The sequence below is a fragment of the Zingiber officinale genome, chromosome 1B, assembly GCF_018446385.1.
Source record: "Zingiber officinale cultivar Zhangliang chromosome 1B, Zo_v1.1, whole genome shotgun sequence".
Lineage (NCBI taxonomy): Eukaryota > Viridiplantae > Streptophyta > Magnoliopsida > Zingiberales > Zingiberaceae > Zingiber > Zingiber officinale.
Genome location: NC_055986.1, coordinates 26432233 through 26456471, shown reverse-complemented (window position 1 = coordinate 26456471; position 24239 = coordinate 26432233). Strand labels below are relative to the sequence as shown.

General features: G+C 37.4%; 1 non-coding gene across 1 annotated transcript; it reads left to right on the top strand.

Moving 5' to 3' along the window:
• The first annotated feature begins 13465 nt into the window (after positions 1-13465).
• On the top strand, positions 13466-13571 carry LOC121993716. Its single transcript, XR_006115376.1, has one exon. It is a non-coding gene; the product is annotated as a small nucleolar RNA R71 (small nucleolar RNA).
• The last annotated feature ends 10668 nt before the right edge of the window (positions 13572-24239 follow it).

Here is a 24239-nt window from a genome sequence, read left to right as displayed (position 1 = left end):
ACTTTACTTTATGACGAATAAAATTAATAGTTGATCTGTCTTTGATCAAATATTTGGTCAAAAACTTTTGAATTTTAAAAAATATTGATTCCTCAAACAATATTGTTTAAATTCACCAACACCTCAAACACCGTGAATTTTGCATGTCACGTTAGTGTGGACGTATACAAATTCAACATTTGTAAAAGGAGGGTTTTAACCCATTAATTTTATTATCTTGTCAACCTAGATTTTTGACAAATAAAATTAATAGTTGGTATCATTTGGTCACACAAATAATAGCAGTGACTCCGATGGGGAGGATACTATTAAATGTGTCTAAGTGTATACCATTACTTGACACTAAGTCCATTAATAAGATTATGCCCCTTCCGTTGGGGAAGATCACACGCTCTTAATTAACTTCCTATAGTCATCCAAAAATGGAAGTCTGTTCTAGTGATCCACAAACAAGCTCATCCGTTATGGAGGAAGGCACTCAGAGCCAACGCGCAAGCTTGTTTGCATCACTTACAAACCAGTAATGGAGACCATGGGATTTACTTAAAAATCCCTCTCCCACTTAGTTATTTATAAATGAGGAATTTTAACTATGCTAGCCTACTAAATATGTAAACTAACATGCACACACAACACAATATAAAAGCAATAAATAGAAAATCTAATTTTCAACTATTATGGCTTTTATCTCTAGTTGTCCTCCGTGTGTTGTCATCCCAAGCTGCTGCCATATTTGGCCACCGCCACCAGGTCTAGTTGTCGCATCCATCTTGCTCCTAGTTCCGCTGCGCCTCTGGTTCCACGCTTTGCAAGATTCGATCCACGACATAAATAGAATTTTACATTTTGATCCTATATTTCATAAAAGGAATGTACATGTATCTAGATCAAAAATAAAATCCTAATAAAACTAAATACAGCTCCTGCTGTATTTTTAATACAATCATGCACACACATATAAATGCCCTTGACATGTCCAAGGGTCCAATCGCACATAATAACTAAAAGCCATAATAGTTGGATCCTGCATCCACAAAGTTAGCACATCCTACTATTAACCTGCCTAAATTATGTATGACATATGCATAATTAAACTAATACCAAATACACAGAGGCAAAACCCTAGCTCTGATACCAATTGTTGGTTGCTACTCGGAAAGCCTAGAGGTTCCACTGTACAAAAATTTTGTACAAAGGTCTGAACCTTTTCCTAGCTACCATGTGTTCTTTTAAAATAAATTTTGGATCGTCTGCGGAACTTAACACGTTTGATCCAAAACTTAATCTATTTGTTCTTTTAGGTTTTGACTTGGATCTCCTGCGGAAATTAACACGCTCGACCCAAATCACCTTAAGTTATTAATTCCATTAAATATTAATTTCCATAATTGGTTCCCAGTACTGACGTAGCGAGGCACATGGCCTTCTTGGATATGGGAGCAACCACCACCGACTAGACAAAACCTTTTATAGAAATCTAATATTTAATTTCCTAAAATAACTTTAGGTTAACCGAAAAGAATAATCAAATCATAAGGAAAAATAAAACAAAAGAACACAACTTCGAAAAATATATTCGAAATACTAGAATCGTAAGCCTCTTGTATTTGGTATTATTTCCATAAATAACTAGCATGATGCGGAAAGAAAAATTACTAGTTATACCTTTTAGAAAGACCTCTTGATCTTCTACCGTATTCCTCTTCTAACCTCGAACGTTGTGTGGGCAACGATCTTCCGAGATGAGAACCACCAAGCACCTTCTTCTTCCTTGCAAGTTTCGGCCACCACAATTCTCCAAGAGAAGTAGAGGTCCGGCCACCACCACCAAGCTCCAAGGGATGCAAGAAACAAAACCACCTTTCTCTCCTTCTTCTCCTAGCTAGAACCGGCCACCATCAAGAGCTCCAAGAGAGGTTGCCACCGGCCATAAGAAGAAGAGAAGAGGAAGAAGCTAGGGCCGGCCACCAAGGAGGAAAAGAGAGGAGAAGAATAATAGAGTTGATCACCCGTGAAGGCACCTCTACCCCCTCTTTTATAATCCTTGGTCTTGACAAATAAGGAAATTTTAATAAAAAATTCCTTAATTCTTTTGTCATAAAAAAGAAAAATTATTTTAATTAAAAAATAATTTTCTTATTTTAATAATAATGGACGGCCACTTCTAATTCCCCAAAATAAGGAAAATTTAATTCACACAAGAATTAAAACTTCCTAATTTGTTTCTAGAAATTTATAAAAATTTCTCCAATAATTTTTATCCCTTCATGATTGGTTAATAAAAAGGAAATTTTATAAATTAAAATTCTTCTTCTAAACATGTGGATAATTTCTAAAAGGAAAGTTATCTCTAAAAATTAAAATCTCTTTTCAATCTACAAATAAGGAAAGATATCAAATCTTTTCTTAATCTTTTGTAGAAACTAATAAAAGAGAATATTTAATTTTTAAACTTCTCTTTTAAATTATTATCATGGTCAAAAAGGAAAGTTTTTCTTAAAAATAAAATCTCCTTTCAATCTACAAATAAGGAAAGATTTTAAATCTTTTCTTAATCTTTTGTAGAAAGCTTTAAAAGGAAAGATTTAATTTTTAAACTCTTTTAAAACTATGATATCCACATAAGAAATAATTTTAATAAAAAATCCTTTTTAATATGATGTGGCCGGCCACCTAAACTTGGGCTCCAAGCTATTGGCAGGCCACCTTTAGGCTTGGCCGGCCCTAAGCTTGAGCTTCAAGCTTAGCTTGGCCGGCCCCTATTGGTTGGGTAAGAAGGTGGGTATGTGGTGGGTATAAATCTCTATATACAAGAGGCTACGATAGGGACCGAGAGGAGGAATTGGTTTTGGTCTCCCGATGAAATTAAGCTTCCCGTGTTCGCCCCGAACACACAACTTAATTCCATCAATAATAATTCATTCCACTAAAGAACTATTATTGAACTACCGCACCAATCCCAAATTATATTTTGGGCTCCTTCTTATTATGAGTATGTTAGTCTCCCTGTGTTTAAGATGTCAAATGTCCACTAATTAAGCGAGTTACTGATAACTCATTTAATTAATATCTTAGTCCAAGAGTAGTACCACTCAACCTTATCGTCATGTCGGACTAAGTCCACCTGCAGGGTTTAACATGACAATCCTTATGAGCTCCTCTTGAGGACATTCTCAACCTAGATCACTAGGACACAGTTTCCTTCTATAATCAACAATACACACTATAAGTGATATCATTTCCCAACTTATCGGGCTTATTGATTCATCGAACTAAATCTCACCCATTGATAAATTAAAGAAATAAATATCAAATATATGTGCTTGTTATTATATTAGGATTAAGAGCACACACTTCCATAATAACTGAGGTATTTGTTTCTTTATAAAGTCAGTATAAAAGAAACGACCTCTAATGGTCCTACTCAATACACTCTAAGTGTACTAGTGTAATTATATAGTTAAGATAAACTAATACCTAATTACACTACGACCTTCCAATGGTTTGTTCCTTTCCATTATGGTCGTGAGTTACTGTTTATAATTTATAAGGTACTGATAACATGATCCTCTGTGTGTGACACCACACACCATGTTATCTACAATATAAATTAATTGAACAACTACATTTATCATAAATGTAGACATTTGACCAATGTGATTCTTATTTCTAGATAAATGTTTATACCAAAAGCTAGGCTTTTAGTATACACTCTAACAATTCTCAATCTAGAAAACTAGGACACAGATTCCTTCTATAATCAACAACACATACTATAAGTAATATCATTTCCCAACTTATCGAGCATATTGATTTATCGAGCTAAACCTCACCCTTTGATAAGTCAAAGAAATAAATATTAAATATACATGCTTGTTATTATATTAGGATTAAGAGCACACACTTCCATAATAACTAAGGTATAATTCTTTTACTAAGTCAGTACAAAAAGAACTTACCTAAATGATCCTACTCAATACACTTAAAGTGTATCAGTGTAATTTATTAGTCAAGATAAACTAATACTTAATTACACTACGTCTATTCTGATGGTTTGTTTCTTTCCATCTTAGTCGTGAGCAACTGTTTATAATTTATAGAGAAACGACAACATGATCTTCTAAGTGTGACTCCACACTCCAAGTTATCTAATATATAAATTAATTGAACAATTACATTTAACAAATAAATATAAATATTTGACCAATGTGATTCTTTATTTTAAAATAAATATGTACAAAAGCTAAACTTTTAAGTATACACCCCAACAATCTCCCACTTATACTAAAAGTCTGAGCTGCCATATCTGTTGCCATACATCTGATTCCCATCCCCTCCACATGTCGATCAAAAGCTTTCGCCGGAAGGATCGCCAGGTTATCTGCGATGCTATCTTGGCGACAACTTCTCCTCGCTTGACGATGTCTCACATCTAAACGTAGCCTATATGTTTACTTGCCTTATGGGCTCGTGGTTCCTTCGAGTTTGCAATCGCTCCACTATTATCACAATAAATTGTGATGATCTTGGGCAAACCAGAATCACATCTAAGTCCATTAGAAAGTTCCCGAGCCATACAGCTTCTTTGGTGCTACATACTCAGCTTCCATGGTTGAGTCCGAGACGCATTACTACTAACACTCCTCCATGCAATGGCTCCACCTCCTAAAGTAAACACATAGCCCGATATAGACTTATTGTTGTCCCTATCTGATTGGAGTTCTGATAACCCACAGGGAGTAAATCGTCCGCTTGGTAAACTAGCATATAATCTCTAGTCCTTCTCGGGTACTTTAATATATGTTTTAGTCCAATGTCCTTGTCCAGGTTACTTTGATATCTGCTAACCATGCCCACCAAAACAGATATCGTGTCTCGTACACAACATTGCATACATAAGGCTTCCTACAGCCGAAGCATAAGGAACTGCCTTCATGTCCTCAATCTCCTTTGATGTTTTTGGAGACATCTCTTTAGATAAGGCTACTCCATGCCTAAAAGGTAAGAAACCTTTCTTGGAGTTTTGCATGCTAAAACGAGCAAGGATTGTATCTATATATAAAGCTTGGGATAGACACAACATTCTTTTCTTGCGATCCCTTATAACTTTGATCCCAAGGATGTGTGCACATTCTCCTAAGTCCTTCATATCAAATTGTTTTGACAACCATACCCTTACGTCTGATAATACCTTGACATTGTTGCCAATTAATAAAATATCATCTACGTATAGTACAAGAAATACCACCATGTTTCCGTTATACTTCTTGTATACACAAGACTCATATAGACACTGAATAAATCCAAATGACTGGATTACTTCATTAAACCGGATGTTCCAAGATCTTGAAGCTTGCTTCAGTCCATAAATGGACCGATTAAGCTTGCACACTAGATGCTCTTTGCCCTTTTCAATGAACCCTTCTGGTTGCTTTATATGGATGTTTTCTTCAAGATTTCCATTAAGGAAAGCTGTCTTGACATCCATTTGCCAAATCTCATAATCCATATGAGTGGCAATGGATAAGAGTATCCGGATAGACTTAAGCATAGCTACCGGCGAAAAGGTCTCCTCATAATCGATTCCCTCTTTCTGAGTGTACCCTTTCGCAACAAGCCTTGCTTTGAAGGTTTTTACCTTCCCATCTGTCCCTCTTTTCCTTTTATAGATCCACTTGCATCCAATGGCTTTTACATCATCAGGTGGTTTTACAAGCTCCCAGACCTTATTAGAATACATAGATTCTATTTCGGAATTCATTGCCTTTTGCCAAGATAAAACATCTATATCTTGGAGTGCTTCATCATATGTCCGGCGATCTGGTTCATGTTTGCCTGGGATTAAGTCCGAAGACTCACCCAAAAACATGAATCTCTCGGGCTGCCTTACAACCCTCCCACTACGACGAGGCACCGTCTGTGGTTGTGTATCATGTGAGACATGTGTAGGCTCTTGTGGTACTTCATCTTGTACCGTTGGTAATAAGTAGACGTTTCTCTCTAAGTTCTTCTAGAACAATTTTACCATCGGGCTTGTGATCCATTATATAGTCTTCTTCTAAAACGCATTGGTGCTAACAATGACCTTCCGTCTTTAGGACTATAAAATAAACCGCCTTTCGTTCCTCTGGGATACAACTTCTGTACGAGATTCTAACTTATCAAGATCTTGTTTCGCACATGTGGACTACCCCAAACCGAATATGTCTTAGACTGGGCTTCCGCCAATTCCATAATTCTGTGGGAGTAGAAGATACCGATTTAGAAGGTACTAAGTTCGGAATGTGCTGTTTCAGAGCATATCCCCAAAACGAATTTGTAATTCAATAACTCATCATCGATCTAACCATCTCCATAAGAGTCATATTCCTTCGCTCGCCACACCATTCTGCTGGGGTGTACCAAATGCGGATAATTGGATTGAATCCGGCCTCCGATAAGTAATTCCTAAACTCTAAGAGGTATTCGCCACCACGATCAGATCATAGTGTCTTGATACTTTTACCTAGACGTTTCTCCACATCACCTTGTACTTTTGAACTTATCAAAGCACTCTTGCTGCGCATTAGGTAAATGTATCCATATCTTGAATAATCGTCTATAAAAGAGAGAAAATATTCAAAGCCACCTCTAGCTTGGATAGACATAGGACCACACAAATCGAATGAACCAATTCTACTTCTGCTCTATATCCCTTGGCCTTAAAAGGTCTCTTGGTCATCTTACCTTCCAAGCAGGATTCACACGTTGGAAAGTTTTCCAACTCTAATGGACCCAAGAGTCCATCGGCTATAAGCCTTTGAATCCTACTTAAGTTAATATGACCAAGCCTTAGATGCCAAAGATGTGTTTGGTTCATTTCCGAAGGTTCTTTTCTCTTATTAGAGTTAGAAGATGTGTTATTAATTTTCATATTTTGTTTTGTGGGACAAATTGGATTTAAAGTATATAAATTGTCAACTAATGCACCAGAACAGATAATCACTTTATTTCTCTTTATAACCACATTGTTACTAAAGGAAACTGAATATCCATCCAAATACAGTTTAGAAACTGAAATTAAATTCTTTCTAAAACTGAGTACATAAAGACAATTCCTTAAAACCAATTTCCTATTCCTATCAAATGATAAGTAGACGTCTTCCACTGCAACAGCCGCCACCTTAGTAGCATTGCCCATGTAGACAGTTATCTCTCTATCAAATAGTCGCCGGGTTTCTTGGAACCCCTGCAAAGAATTGCAGACATGATCAGTGGCTCCCGTATCTACACACCAGGTGCTGGTAGATAATACCGCTAAACATGTTTCAACTACTAGAGTATGAGATATACCTTTATTGTTCTGTTTCCTACGAGGACAGTCCGCCTTCCAATGTCCAGTCTGCTTGCAAATAAAGCACTTGCCCTTCGGCTTCTTTATTCCGCTTTTGTCCCGCACCTTGAGGTTTATTCACCTTCTTTGCTGAGCCATTTTGTTTCTTCTTCTTCTTGCCTTCGGCTTAGAAGTAGAACCATTTTCAACATAGTGAATTTGAGAATGTTGATGAAACAACCCTTCTGCTGCCTGAAGTTCTGTCAAGTTCCGCCAATGAATACATCCTTTTATTCATATTATAGTTTAGGAAAATGCTCAAAACTTCGGGCAGCGTTTGGAGGATGATATCGACCTGGGTTTCCCATCAATTTCCCTCTAAGAACTTGTATTTCGTTTAAGTAAGTCATCATCTTGAGAATATGATCCCTCACGGGAGTCCCTCAGTCATGGTGGCTGTCATCAGTTGCTCTTGCCTAGCAGCCCGATTCTGATGTCCGAAGAGTTCCTTGAGATTGTTCATTATATCATAGGCTGTTGGTAAGTCCTGATGCTGATGTTGCAATACATTTGACATCGAAGCCAAGATGTAACACCGCGCCATCTCATCAGCTTTTACCCATTTACTATGATGTTGAATCTCCTCTGGGGTAGAATCATTGCTAGGTGTTTCTGGGCATTCCTCTGACAGTACAAACTTATAGCCCTCAGCAGTTAAAACAATGTCCAGGTTTCTTTTCCAATCTATATAGTTGGGACCAGTAAGTCTGTTTTCTTTTAGAATAATGGCCAGTGGGTTGAAAGTCATCCTAAGAATCACAAAATAAATTTTGATCAGAACTCTAAATTTTGAATAATATTGATTCCTCAAACAATACTATTTTAAATTAACCAACACCTTAAAACACCGTGAATTTAGTATGCCACGATAGTGTGGACGTATACAAATTCAACATTTGTAAAAGGAGGGTATATCCCATTAATTTTATTATCTTGTCAACCTAACTTTTTGACAAATAAAATTAATAGTTGGTTTCCTTCGGTCACACAAATAATAGCAGTGACTCCGATGGGGAGGATACTATTAGACGTGCCTAAGTGTATACCATTACTGACACTAAGTCCATTAATAAGATTGTGCCCCTTCCGATGGGGAAGATCACACGCTCTTAATTAATTTCCTATAGTCATCCGAAATGGAAGTTTGATCTAGTGATCCGCAAACAAACTCATCCGATATGGAGGAAGGCACTCAGAGCCAACGCGCAAGTTTGTTTGCATCACTTACAAACCAGTAATGGAGACCGTGGAATTCACTAAAATAAATTCCTCTCCCACTTAGTTATTTAAAGTGAGGAATTTTGATGATGCTAGACTACTAAACATGTACACTAACATTCACACACAGCACAATACAAAAGCAATAAATATAAAAACTAATTTTCAACTATTATGGTTTTTATCTATTGTTGTCCTCCGTGTGTCGTCATCCCTAGCTACTGCCATCTTTGGCCAGCGCCACCGGGTCTAGTTGTCGTATCCATCTTGCTCCTTGTTCTGCTGCGCCACTCTGATCCTCAAAAGGTTCCACGCCTTGCAAGATTCAATCCGCGACATAAATAGAATTTTACATTTTTCAATCCTATATTCCTTAAAGGAATTGTTACGCTCCGCAAGTGTACGGAAATGTCGCAAGTAATATAAAAGATTATCGTATCCACAGGGACTGGAATAAGCACTAGAAATGTCTCAATGCGAATTAGCTAAACAACTATCCAATCGTTTCAAATGCAAAGTAAGGGTAAACAAATCTAATATTAAAGATCAACAAACAAGAGTTTAGTGTTTTGGGTTATGATAAAGGGAGATTCTAGGAGTTTCGATTTCTTTGTAAGATTTCTTGAATGTAAATGGTTCACCAATTCTTTTCCCTCAATTGTCAAACACTTGTAGAAAGTTGCCGGTTCTCTCTTGCAATAGATAACTGGCTAAGGACCGAGAAATGTATCTAAATATGATCAATTAGATGTGAACCTATGTTGTCCTTACACAGAAGCGCACCTATTACTATGCCTTCCTCGGATATCAACATAGAAGCCCACAACTTATTAACCTATCAAGATACAAGAAACTAATCACAAAATCCATCCTACTCTCTTGAATATTCCTATTTCCTCTTCAAGATTATCTCTCAAACGTCCTTACACGGGCTTGCACCTGTCACGTGGATCCCTCGGATGATCAAGTGAGAGTTTATCTCTACAAAGTCCACAAGAAATCCAAACAATCAATCAAGAATGAGAATTAAGCACAAATCACCATTAATCATTCAAGATCTAATTGATACAAGCAAGACAATGTCATTGAAACAAGAAAATGGCAAATCCATAAGAGATTACATCAATCCATCATACAAATACTCCCTTAATCCTAGAATACAAGATCTACTCCATGAATCGAGGAAGAAAACCCGAAGAAATAAAGATTACAAGCATTTCTTAAATCTCCAATCCAAGAAACCAAGAAGAGGGGGAAAGAGAAAACTTATATACGAAGAAGCCTCGTCTTCGGATCCAATCCTCGCTCCGGAGTCGAAATCGTCAAGATCTCCCTTAGAATCGCCCAGAAATCCTCCCAAGAATGGGAGGAAACCACCAAATCTTGCCTTCTCCCAAAGGGGAGAGATCCCTTCAATTCATGAAGGAGGGTTTAAATAGAGGAGGAAATCGGGCGCCACACAACTGTGTGAGATTCACACGGCCATGTCCTCTTCCTTCTCTCGCTGAACCGCACTACTGCAGTGGTGCACACGCCAAGACCCTCCCGCCTCGAAATCTTACACGGTGTGGGACACACTGCCACCACCTACTTGGTCTCTGAAACTTCACACCGCTGCAGATGCACACACCACCACCGCTGGCTCGAAACCTCACACGTCCGTGTAGATCCACACCACCATGTAAGGCATCCGCTCGATTTCTTCAATTAAGACACCTGCAGTGAGATCTGCACGGCCATGTCCTCTTCCTTCCTATTAAGACTACACGGCCATGTGTGGTACACGGCCTAATGCTCTCCCTTCAATTACTTCCAAGCTTGCCCGAGGACGCATAATCTTCACGACTCCTATGTACGTAAAATGCACAAAAGTAGATCTCCAACCAAAAGAGTAAATATGCTAAAAGGAAAGTGGAAGTATAAAATGCATAGATCAAGCATGCTCAAAGTATGTAAATGTGGTAAAACATGCATAAAAGAGTATATAATCTACGCACATCACACCCCTGCACTTAAACCTTTGCTTGTCCTCAAGCAAAATGTCATACTAAATTCATATGTTCTACAACACATTCATAAAACCTAGTGCACTTTCCTAATTCTATCAAAAAGTTTCATTAACAAGCATGATCATGGAAACAAGTAAAGTATGGTTCAAGCATAAGAATCTTGTGCACAGTGTAAAAGTAACTCAACACCCTTCAAGTTTCAATCCATGTCCTAGTCAAGTCGTCATCAAATTTGAATTCCTAGTGTTTCCAGTGAAAGACAAGTAACCAGTGATAGGCACTTACTCACCATTCACTTGGTTCATATTTCTCAACTAAGCCAAGGTCTCAAAGGTGTGCTCAATCTCAAGGGAAGCTAAGCAGTCATTTCCCCAGTAACCTAACTCGGTCTCAAAGGGGTGACTTGCTAGATTCCACTCATGACAACTGTTTTTTTATATCCCTTATTATTATTATTTTTTTAATAAGTGCTTGCATTGTGCAAAACTTATTCACAAATGTACTTTTAGCACACATGTTGGGATATTTTGATTTTTCCAAATGAGCTTTAATGATTTGAGCCTCATCCAGTAACCAAAATGAAAGTTGAGAAATCACCATGAAACCAAGTACTAAGCAAACAAGATGAATCATGACTATTTCAATGACATCAACTATTCAAGCATCAAGCACAAGTGTAGTGAAGATAAAATCCTTAAGGTTGAACCAAAACTAAAACTCATCACCATAAGATTCTTAGCTTATTAATGCTTCCCAAGATAGAAAAAAGAACTACACAAAGTTTACTACTAGCATCATTCGAACATCATGAATCAAGACAATAATCGTGCTAACATTTCACTTGAATCCAAGAAAGCATATAAGTGAAGATTTGATGTTCTCAAGATGTATGCCACAAAAAATCAAAACAAAATGCAAGACATAAGCAAAAACAAAAACAAACAAAGCAAATCAAATGCATCATCCCCCAGACTTAAACTTTTCATTGTCCCAATGAAAACTAAAAACAATGTGGAGGAGATTTTAAGAGAAGTTACCAAGTGATGAGCTCCAAATGGTTGACATTCATGTTTTTAAAGATACTCCTCCATCCAATACTCACATTCCTCCACAACTTTGAATTCTACAACAATAAGATAGACAAGAAAAATTAAGTAGAGGATACATGTTTATTATAAAAAGAGAACTAAAGACATAAAAGAAAATAAGGAAAATAAACTTGGGTTGCCTCCCAAGAAGCGCTTGTTTAAGGTCATTAGCTCGACCACCTCATTAGATTCATCTAAATCTTGCTCTTGGAGGGGTAAGATATTTTAGAACCCTCCTACCAAGGGCTCTTATTATGGAGGGAGATTTCAATATTGGAGTTAAAAAGTGATGTATCGCCCTCTCCATCTTCGTCTTCTTTAAAGTTGTTTCAGGTGGTCGAAGACGGTTCAGTATGAGCTTCCCATTATTGACCTCTCGAAAACCTACACACCCAAAAGAAAAGCAAACCTCCCACAAGAATGTAATATAAGAAGGAACTAGAACCATATTAGTATGAATTGAGTATGTATCAAAAAATGAATCACATCCAACAAAATCAATTATAGGTACATCTATGAAATTTTCTAACAGATCACTAAGAATACTAACCTTGCATTGTTGAGATGTACCTGAAAGTTCTAAACAATGGGATGTGACTTCTTCAGAATTATGTAGTGACTCTAGCTCTGACTCAAATTGTGGTGCTTTTGAAAATGGTGATTCTTGAGACTCTACTAGCTCTGTATAAGTCCCTACACATTGTTCCACAACATGATCAATTCTTAAAACCTCTAAGGGTTGTCTTGACAAAGGTGGTGATCCTTGAGATGCTGCTTCCACAACACAGCTCCCTACACATTCTTCCATATCATCATCATCAACACATACATCAAAAAATAAACCAACATCTATGTCCTCAATAGGAGAATCAATAACAAGAGGATCAATAACTTCACTTGCAGTTTTAAGTTGATCTACCACATCACATTCATCATCTGAAAATTCAATGTCACTATAACACCTTATAAAATTTTGAGGTAGATCTGAAAACTTATTTACCACTACATTATCAATAAAATCCTCATCTGAAAAATCTTCATCTTCATATATATTCAAAAATCTACACTCAACCATATTAGTGTCACAGGATTTGCCGAAGTCTTTATTTTCATTGACCCCCACTAACCTTTGTGGAAAAGGAACCCTTAGTGAAGGTCCTGGGAAAGACTGAACTCCCTTTTTCCCAAATTCCCTTTGAGCTTTTGGAGGAGGTCCAACTTGCTTATCTAATGTTGGTGTGATTAATCGTTGAGGGAAAGGTACTTCTGGCCTTGGGAAACTTCCCAGAGAAATGGAACTGAGTTCTTGTGATCTTCTATTATTCTTCTCCTCAATTCTAAACATGTCGTTCTTCAGAAGTTCTTCATGATTTTTTCCACTTCTCAACCCAACATCATCACACTTTTCATTGGATCTTGACTGTGTAGGAGGGGGATCTTCTTTAAACCATTTTGAAACAATACTATCAAGCTTTGCCCCCAAATGTTTGAACTCCTCACTCTGTGACTTGTGAATTTCAACATTTTTAGGTGGTTGAATTTCATTTTGTTTGACAGTCTCTCTTACATTTATGGCTTGCACTTCTTGAATATCCGAGGGAAATTCCATCCAACTTTTGTTCGACCATTCATGGAGGTTCAACGTCACTTGATCAATTAACGAATAAGCTTCATCTACACTTTTGTCCATAAAAGAACCTCCAGCTGATGAATCCAATAAAGTCTTGTCTTAGAAAGAAATTCCCCCATAGAATATGTGCAAAATCAACCATTTTTCAAAACCATGATGAGGGCACTGTCTTTGAAGACTCTTGAATCTATCCCATGCTTCAAATAACGATTCTCCATATGCCTGAGCAAAATTTGTTATGCAATTCCTCATATACACCGTTCTACTTGGAGGGAAAAAATGATTCAGAAATTGCTTCTCCAATTGTTCCCAACTTGTGATGCTTTGAGGACAGAGAGAATATAGCCAAGTCCTTGCTTTATCCTTGATACTGAAAGGAAATGTCATCAATCGAACTGCATCTGCTGATACTCCTTCACATTTCACCAAATCACAAATCTCTAAAAATGTTTCAAGATACAGATAAGGACTTTCTGATACTTCTCCTCCAAATTTGTGACCTTGTATCATGAAAATTATCTCTGGGTCTAGTTGGAAACTTTCTGCTTCAATTTGAGGTTGCACAATGGGAGATAAAAATCTTGCAGAAAAGGGTGTAGAAAAATTTCTCATGGGCCTGCTTGACATGTTAGTGCTCATGGTTATTCAAGAAGAAAAAGAAAATTATCAAGAATCAAAAACAAGAAATAAAATGCAATATGAAAAGCAAGAAAGCAAATGCAGAATTTAAATTGCAAGAAAGAAAGTGCATAATGAAAACAAGAAAGAAAAGATAAAAGTAAAAAGAAAAATATATAGAATAATTCATATGCTAAAAATTGCAAGATATGTTTACAAAAGAAAAGAAGAAAGAAACTAGATCAAAAGAGAAAACAGAGAAAAGTTAGATTAGAGTGCTAAAAATCAAGAATGCAAAGTTAGAATTAGAATTAGAATTGCAACAAAAAGAATTGTTAAGAATGTTATTCAAGAAAGGAAAAACTTTTGAAAACATAATTCTAACAATTAGTTATAACTATGCAAATCAAAAGAAAGAAAGAAAAGTTATGTTTACTCTAACTCAATTGATAATCTCCAATGTTATAGCGCAGTCCCCGGCAACGGCGCCAAAAACTTGTCACGCTCCGCAAGTGTACGGAAATGTCGCAAGTAATATAAAAGATTATCGTATCCACAGGGACTGGAATAAGCACTAGAAATGCCTCAATGCGAATTAGCTAAACAACTATCCAATCGTTTCAAATGCAAAGTAAGGGTAAACAAATCTAATATTAAAGATCAACAAACAAGAGTTTAGTATTTTGGGTTATGATAAAGGGAGATTCTAGGAGTTTCGGTTTCTTTGTAAGATTTCTTGAATGTAAATGGTTCACCAATTCTTTTCCCTCAATTGTCAAACACTTGTAGAAAGTTGCCGGTTCTCTCTTGCAATAGATAACCGGCTAAGGACCGAGAAATGTATCTAAATATGATCAATTAGATGTGAACCTACGTTGTCCTTACACAGAAGCGCACCTATTACTATGCCTTCCTCGGATATCAACATAGAAGCCCACAACTTATTAACCTATCAAGATACAAGAAACTAATCACAAAATCCATCCTACTCTCTTGAATATTCCTATTTCCTCTTCAAGATTATCTCTCAAACGTCCTTACACGGGCTTGCACCTGTCACGTGGATCGAGTGAGAGTTTATCTCTACAAAGTCCACAAGAAATCCAAACAATCAATCAAGAATGAGAATTAAGCACAAATCACCATTAATCATTCAAGATCTAATTGATACAAGCAAGACAATGTCATTGAAACAAGAAAATGGCAAATCCATAAGAGATTACATCAATCCATCATACAAATACTCCCTTAATCCTAGAATACAAGATCTACTCCATGAATCGAGGAAGAAAACCCGAAGAAATAAAGATTACAAGCATTTCTTAAATCCCCAATCCAAGAAACCAAGAAGAGGGGGAAAGAGAAAACTTATCTACGAAGAAGCCTCGTCTTCGGATCCAATCCTCGCTCCGGAGTCGAAATCGTCAAGATCTCCCTTAGAATCGCCCAGAAATCCTCCCAAGAATGGGAGGAAACCACCAAATCTTGCCTTCTCCCAAAGGGGAGAGATCCCTTTCAATTCATGAAGGAGGGTTTAAATAGAGGAGGAATCGGGCGCCACACGGCCCCGTGCCGTGTGAGATTCACACGCCATGTCCTCTTCCTTCTCTGCTGAATCACGGCCGTGTGGTGCACACGGCCAAGACCCTCCCGCCTCGAAATGTTACACGCCGTGGGTACACACCACCACCACCGCTTGGTCTCTGAAACTTCACACCGCTGCAGGATGCACACGCCACCACCGCTTGGCTCTCGAAACCTCACACGTCCGTAGATCCACACGCCATGTAAGGCATCTGCTCGATTTCTTCAAATTAAGACGTGTGAGATTCGCACGGCCATGTCCTCTTTCCTTCCTGTTAAGACTACACGGCCATGTGTGGTACACGGCCTGATGCTCTCTCCCTTCAATTACTTCCAAGCTTGCCCGAGGACGCATAATCTTCACCAATTTCGACTCCTGTGTACAGAAAATGCACAAAAAGCAGATCTCCGAACCAAAAGAGTAAATATGCTAAAAGGAAAGCTGGAAGTATAAAAATGCATAGATCAAGCATGCTCAAAGTATGTAAATGTGCGTAAAAACATGCATAAAAGAGTATATAATCTACGCACATCAGGAATGTACATGTAAACTAGATCGAATATAAAATAAAATTTACATCCATCGATCATATATTCCATAAAAGGAATGTATATGTATCTAGATCAAAAAATAAAATCCTAATAAAACTAAATACAGCTCCTGCTGTATTTTATAATACAATCATGCACATATAATAAATGCCCTTGACATGTCCAAGGGTCCAATCACACACATAATAACTATAAGCCATAATAGTTGGATCCTGCATCCATAAAGTTAGCACATCCTACTATTAACCTGCCTAAATTATGTATGACATGTGCATAATTAAACTAATATCAAATACACAGAGGCAAAACCCTAGCTCTGATACCAATTGTTGGTTGCTACTCGGAAAACCCAATGGCTCCACTGTACAAAAATTTTGTACGTGATTTGAACCTTTCCTAGCTACCATGTGTTCTTTTAAGTTAAACTTGTATCTCCTGCGGAACTTAACACGTTTGATTCCAAGTTTAACTTATATGTTCTTTTAGGTTTAGATTTGGATCTCCTGCGGAACTTAACACGTTTGATCCAAATCACCTAGGTTATAAATTCAATTAAATATTAGTTTTCAAAATTGGCTTCCAGTGCTGCATGGCGAGGCACTTAGCCTTCTTGGATGTGGGAGCAACCCCCACCGACTAGACAAAGACTTTTAAGGAAAGTTAATATTTAATTTCCTTATATAACTCTAGGTTAACCAAAAGGAACAACCAAATCACAAGGAAAAAAGAAAAAGAACACAACATCGAAATTAAATTCGAAAAATAAGAATCGAATGCCTCCTGTATTTGGTATTTATAAAAAGAAAAATTAACTAGTATGATGCAGAAATTAAATACTAGTTATACCTCTTCCTTGTATGTTAAAACTCGAGATCTTCTGTCGTATCCCTCGCCTCCTCTTAGACGTCGTGTGGGTGACGATCCTCCAAGACGAACACCACTCGGAAAGCTTCTCCTCCTTCTCTAGAATTCGGCCACCACCACCACAAAGGAGCAAAAGAGAGCAATGGGAAGAGAGGGAGAGGGGTCGGCCACTTGATGATCTCCAACAACACAATATCAATTGTTATGTTTTTCAAGGTCTCCCCTTCCCCCCTTTTTATATTAGTTTCCCAACGGAAAATTATGGAAAGAGTTTTATAAAAAAAATAGACTCATTCCTATTTCCTTTTAATTTTTTATTCTTCTTTCCTTTTAATTAATCAATCCTAGATTGATTTATTAATTAAACAACTATTTGTTGATGTTTAATTATTTGGCTGGCCCCTTGCTTGGGCACCAAGTAAGGTGGTCGGCCACTTATTAAAAGGGAAAGAAAAAAAATTTATAAAATTTTAAAAGAAGAAAACTTCTAATAAAATTTTACAAACTCTCTTTTTATTCTAATGTGGATATTAAAAGGAAAGTTTTAAAATTTAAAACCAAGTTTTAAAATTTAAAACATCTCTAATAATATTTCTTTTTAAAAGAAAGTTTTATAAATTTTACAACTCTCTTTTAAAACCTTGTGGCCTAATTTAAATTAGGAAAATTTTATAAATTTTTAAAATCTCTCTTTTTACAAATTGTAAATATCTGAGGAAATTTAAAAATTTAAAAACAACCTTCCTAATTTAAATATTGCGGCCGGCCCCCTTGCCCAAGGCAAGGGTCGGCCACTTCTAGAGAATATGTGGCCGGCCATTGCTTGGTCACCAAGCAATGAACCGGCCCCTTCTTGGACACCAAGATAGGCTTTTCTTTGGATAGACTTGAGGCTTTATTGAGGCTACAACAGGGACCTAGAGGAGAAATTGGTTTTTGCCTTCCGATGAGCTTGAGTATCCCGTGCTCGCCCCGAACACACAACTCAAGTTCATCGATAATAACTCATTCCACTAGAGAGTTATTACCGCACTACCGCACTAATCCCAAATTACATTATGGACTCCTTCTTATCATGAGTGTGTTAGTCTCCCTGTGTTTAAGATTACAAATGTCCACTACTTAAGTGAGTTACTGACAACTCATTTAATTAATATCTAGCTCCAAGAGTAGTACCACTCAACTTTATTGTCATGTTGGACTAGGTCCACCTGCAGGGTTTAACATGACAATCCTTATGAGCTCCTCTTGGGGTCATTCTCAACCTAGATAACTAGGACACAGATTCCTTCTATAATCAACAACACATACTATAAGTAATATCATTTCCCAACTTATCGGGCATATTGATTTATCGAGCTAAACCTCACCCTTTGATAAGTCAATGAAATAAATATTAAATATACATGCTTGTTATTATAACTAACCTCACCCTTTGATTAAGAGCACACACTTCCATAATAACTAAGGTCTAGTTCTTTTACTAAGTCAGTACAAAAAGAACTTACCTAAATGATCATACTCAATACACTTAAAGTGTATCAGTGTAATTTATTAGTTAAGATAAACTAATACTTAATTACACTACGTCTATTCTGATGGTTTGTTTCTTTCCATCTTAGTCATGAGCAACTGTTTATAATTTATAGAGAACCGACAACATGATCTTCTAAGTGTAACTCCACACTCCATGTTATCTACTATATAAATTAATTGAACAATTACATTTAACAAATAAATGTAAACATTTGACCAATGTGATTCTTTATTTCAAAATAAATGTGTACAAAAGCTAAACTTTTAAGTATACACCCCAACAGGATCGATAAATGTAAAATTTTATTTTTATCGCGGATCATATCTTTGCAAGGCGTGGGACTATTTGAGGATCAGAGGCGCAACGAAAAAAGAAGCAAGATAGATGCGATGACTAGATCCGATGGCGGTGGCTAAAGATGGCAGCAACTAGGGTTGATGGCATATGGAGGACAGCTATGGATAAAGGCCATAATAGTTGGAAAATTATTTTTCTTATTTATTACCTTTAATGATGTGTGTGCTTGTGTTTGTGTGCATGTTAAAATTCCTCGTTCTAAATAACTAAGCGGGAGAGAAATTTAATTAAATTCCACGGTCTCCATTACTGGTTTGTAAGTGATGCATTCAAACTTGCACGTTGGGCATCGGATGAGTTTGTTTGCGGATCATTAGATCAAACTTCCTTAATGGATGATTATAGGAAATTATTTAGGATGTGTGTGATCTTCTCCAACTGAAGGAGCACAATTCTATTTAGTGGACTTAGTATCAAGTAATGGTATACACTTAGGCAAATTTAATAGTATCCTCCCCATCGGAGTCACTGCTATTATTTGTGTGACCGAAGAAAAATCAACTATTAATTTGTCATAAAGCTAGGTAAAAACCCCCTCTTACAAATGTTTGAATTTGTATACGCTCACACTATCGTGGCATACAAAATTCATGGTGTTTGAGGTAATTATAGGTTGACAAGATAATTAATGGGTAAGACCCTCCTCTTACAAATGTTTGAATTTGTATACACCCACACTATCGTGGCATACAAAATTCACGGTGTTTGAGGTGTTGGTGAATTTAAATGATATTATTTTAAATTCTAAAGTTTTTGACTGAATATTTAATCGAAGACAGACCAACTATGAACTTTATTTGTCATAAAGTTAGGTTGTCATAAACTCGGAACACCGTTCTGTTTCCCCTGTATAAAAATTTGTACAAGCACAGAACTTAACCTAGCTACCCATGTGCTCTACTGAACTTAAACTTGGATTGTAAACGATGCTTAACATTATTAATCCAAGTTGCTCTTCAGAAGTTAAACTTGGATTGGAAATGATACTTAACATTTTTACTCCAAGTTTAACCGTTGTGATCTTCCTAAGTTAAACCATATTACAAAAGTTGATTAAATATTTATTTCAAAGATTGGCTTCCAGGTTAAACATGGCGAGGCACTAGGCCTTCTTGGTTATGGGATCATCCACCACTTCCTAGACAAAGTCTTTCAAAGAAATTGGATATTTATCTTTTTACAGTAACCCTAGGTTTAACTACAGAGAACACAATAGAAACACAAGATCGAAACGCAAAATTGAAATACAAAATCGATAGCACGAAATTGAAACATAAAATCGCTAGCCTCTTGTGTTGGTGTTTCAGAATCCATGCAAATAAAACTAACTAATTAATTCGAAGCGGAAACCATTAATTAGTTATACCTTTCTTTATAGCTAAAGACCTCTTGATCTTCTGTTGTATTCCTTTCCTCCTCTTGGACGTTGTGTGGGAAACGATCTACCAAGATGGAACCCACCCGAACCACTTCTTCTCCTCCAAGACTCTCAAGCCACCAAGGGATACCAAAATAGGAAACTCCTTCTCTTCTTCTTCCCCTCCAAGCAACCGGCCACCTAGGTACTTCTTGTCTTCTCCTTCTTCTTCTTCAAGCTCTGGCCTTAGAAGGAAGAAAAGGAGGAAGAAGGGAATATATATGCCGCTGGCCTTAAGGGAAGAGAGAAGGAGAGGGTCGGCCACGAGCAAGGAGAAGAGGAGAATAATATATGTGTTACACCATAAGGCATCATCTCCTCTTCTTTTATAATCCTTGCTCATGGTAAAAAAAGGAAAGTTTTAAACATAATTAAAACTTCTTTATTTGTGGCCTCCCTTTAAAAAAGAAAATTTTAACAACAATTAAAATCTCTCTTTTCAAAATTTCCTATTGTACATGGCAATAAAGGAAAGTTTTAAAATTAATCTCTCTCCTTTAAATCATGTAGACATCTACAAAAAAGGAAAGATTAAAATTAAAAATTCTCTTTTAAATAATGGCTACCAAAAAGGAAAATTTTATCAAAAATTAGAATCTCTCTTTTAAGGAAATATTTTAAAATTTAAAACTCTCTTTTAAAACCATGTGGATGGCTATAAAAGGAAAGATTAAAATCTCTCTTTTAAATTCCCTTAGTGGATGACTATAAAAGGAAAAGTTTTAAACAAAATTAAAATCTTTATTTTAATCATTGTAGACAACTACAAAAAAGAAAATATTTTAACAAAAATAAAATCTCTCTTTTAACCATTGTAGATAACTACAAATAAGGAAAGATTTTAACAAAATTTTATTTTTAATCAAAACCTTCCTTTTCCTTTTACTTTGGTCGGCCCCATGCTTGGTCACCAAGCATGGCTTGGCCGACCCCTATTTGGGCTCCATGAAGGACTTGGTCGGCCACATCTTGGACACCAAGATGTGCTTGGCCGGCCACAACATGGACTAGAAGATGGACTTAGGGTGGATACAAGGCTTTATAGAGGCTACAACAGGGACCGAGAGGAGAAATTGATTTTGGTCTCCCGATGAGCTTGAGCTTCCTGTGTTCGCCCCGGACACCCAACTCAAGTTCATCAATAATAATTCATACCACTAAAAAGTTATTATTGAACTACCGCACCAATCTCAAATTACATTATGGGCTCCTTCTTATTATGAGTGCATTAATCTTCCTGTGTTTAAGATATCGAATGTCCATTAATTAAATGAGTTACTGGCAACTCACTTAATTAATATCTAGCTCCAAGAGTAGTACCACTCAACTTTATTGTCATGTCGGACTAAGTCCACCTGGAGGGTTTACATGACAATCCTTATGAGTTCCTCAAGGGGACATCATCAACCTAGATTTACTAGGACACAGTTTCCTTTAATAATCAACAACACACCATATAAATAATATTATTTACCAACTTATCAGGCCTATTAATTTAACGAACTAAATCTCACTCATTGATAAATTAAAGAAATACATACTAAGTATATGTGCTTTTTATTATATCCGGATTAAGAGTACACACATCCATAATAAAGAGGTTTTGTTCTTTTATGTAGTCAGTATAAAAAGAAACTATCTCAAATGGTCCTGCTCAATACACACATAGTGTACTAGTGTAATTTTATAGTCAAGATAAACTAATACAAAATTACACTACAACCACTCCAATGGTTTGTCTCATTCCATCTTGGTTGTGAGCTACTATTTATAATTTATAAGGAACTGATAACATGATTTTCTGTATGGCACCACACACCATGTTATCTACAATATAAATTAAATAGACAACTAAATTTAACATAAATGCAGATATTTGACCAATGTGATTCTTATGTTATACAAAAAGCTAGGCTTTTAGTATACATCCCAACAGTTCTCTAGTCACTTACTTCTTCCCTATCGGGCACTTGATTGAGGTGGCTAATGGACATTATTTGGGATGTCGAGTCATCTGAGGTCTAGGTTGCTAAAGCACTCGTTATTTTAGTTAGATCATCTACTTTCATGTTGTCTGCTCGGGGTACCTTTCGAAGAGTGACTTCCTGGAAGTCATCTCTAAGTTGAGAGAAGGCTTCAGTATAGCGTCATAACCTTTCATTCTTGATCTCGAAACCTCCCTCTATTTGTGAAAAAGCTAACTAAGAATCCGAATCTATTATGACTCGAGAAGATCCTATTAGGACCAAAAGTAGCTAGAGGGGGGTGAATAGCTCGTCGCGTGCCCGGTGTTCGGCGTTGCTTGTTTCTTCGAATATGTGCAGCGGAAAATACAGAAACAAATCACACAACGCTAACACGGTTGGTTTACTTGGTATCCACCTCACAAGAGGTGACTAGTCCAAGGATCCACACCAACACACACACCCTCCACTAATAAAACTCTCCTTTATGGTAACTACCAAAGGTGGAGAAGCCCTACAAGACTCAATACAAGAAGAGAGGAAAGGGATACAAGAAATACAAGCTTACAAGCTTACAATGAGTGCAAAACCCTAACCCTAGTTTCTTCTCCTTGCTTTGATCCGCCTCTTGACTTGGAAGAACCTCCAAGAACCTTCAAGAACTGGCGATCTCGAGCTTGAGAAGAGCTGTGGAGGAGCTGGTGAAGATCTGAAATGAATCGGTGAAGCAGTGCCGAAGACAACGCTCGCCTGCGGCTCAAATACGACTCAACGGTCGGATCCCAATCGATTCGATTATTCTCAATCGATCGGGGAGGCTTTGGATCGATCCACGGATCGATCCAGAGCGCCTCTGTGCTCTGGAAAAACGCCTGGATCGATCCACGGATCGATCGAGGCCTGGATCGATCCACTGATCGATCCAGAGGCTTTCTGTTCGCTGGGAAAGGTCTGGATCAATCCACTGATCGATCTAGAGCCTGGATCGATCCACTGATCGATCCAGCACTTGGTTTTTGCCCAAAACCAAGTCCCAAACCTCCCAAACCAACATCCGGTCAACCTTAACCTGTTGGTACGTCATGCCTAGCATCTAGTCACTCCCTTGACCTGCTAGGACTCCCTCACCAAGTGTCCGGTTAATCCCTTTGACCCACTTGGACTTTTCTTTCATGCCAAGTATCCGGTCACTCTCTTGACCTACTTGGACTTCCACCTAGCTTCACTCACTAGGGTTTTCAATCTGGCTTCACTCACCAGGATTTCCATCTGCCTAGCTTCACTCACTAGGACTTTCATCTGCCTAGCTTCACTCACTAGGACTTTCACCTGGCTTCACTCACCAGAATTTCCATCTGCCTAGCTTCACTCACTAGGACTTTCACCAGGGTTTCCTTCCAGTCAGGTATACCTACTTGACTCTTCTTCATTCACACTGATCAGTCCCTGATCAGAATCTCCCCATATGAACAACTGCATCTGCATTGTCCATGTGTCTACATGTATTGTCAAACATCGAAACTATGACCAAGACTCAAGCTTGGTCAAACCAGTCAACCTTGACCTAAGGGATATTGTACCAACAATCTCCCCCTTTTTGATGTTTGACAATACCTTTAAGTTTGGACCATTCTGAGTTAAGCTAATCTCATAGCCTTAACTCCATTCATGCCAAAGTATGAATGTTGGTTCCCTTCATTCTCCCCCTATGACCTCCCCCATAGGTAATGAAGGCCTAACTTAAACCACACATTCTCCCCCTATTGACACACATCAACCCATCTTTGAGCACACATTAACCCGTGCCTCAATTTTGGGCACACTTCAACAAATGCCCGATTGTTGAAAAACTCTCCCCCTGAAGAGTTGCTCATCGTTGTTCACAACTTCACTCGTTGTGACCAACACGATAATGAAGGACTCATTCCCTTCATTTTCAAATAATGCTCGCTCTAGAGCGTTAACATGGTCTAATGACCCAAATGAAGGTCCCATACCCTTCATTTATCCTTAACCCTACATTCTTCCT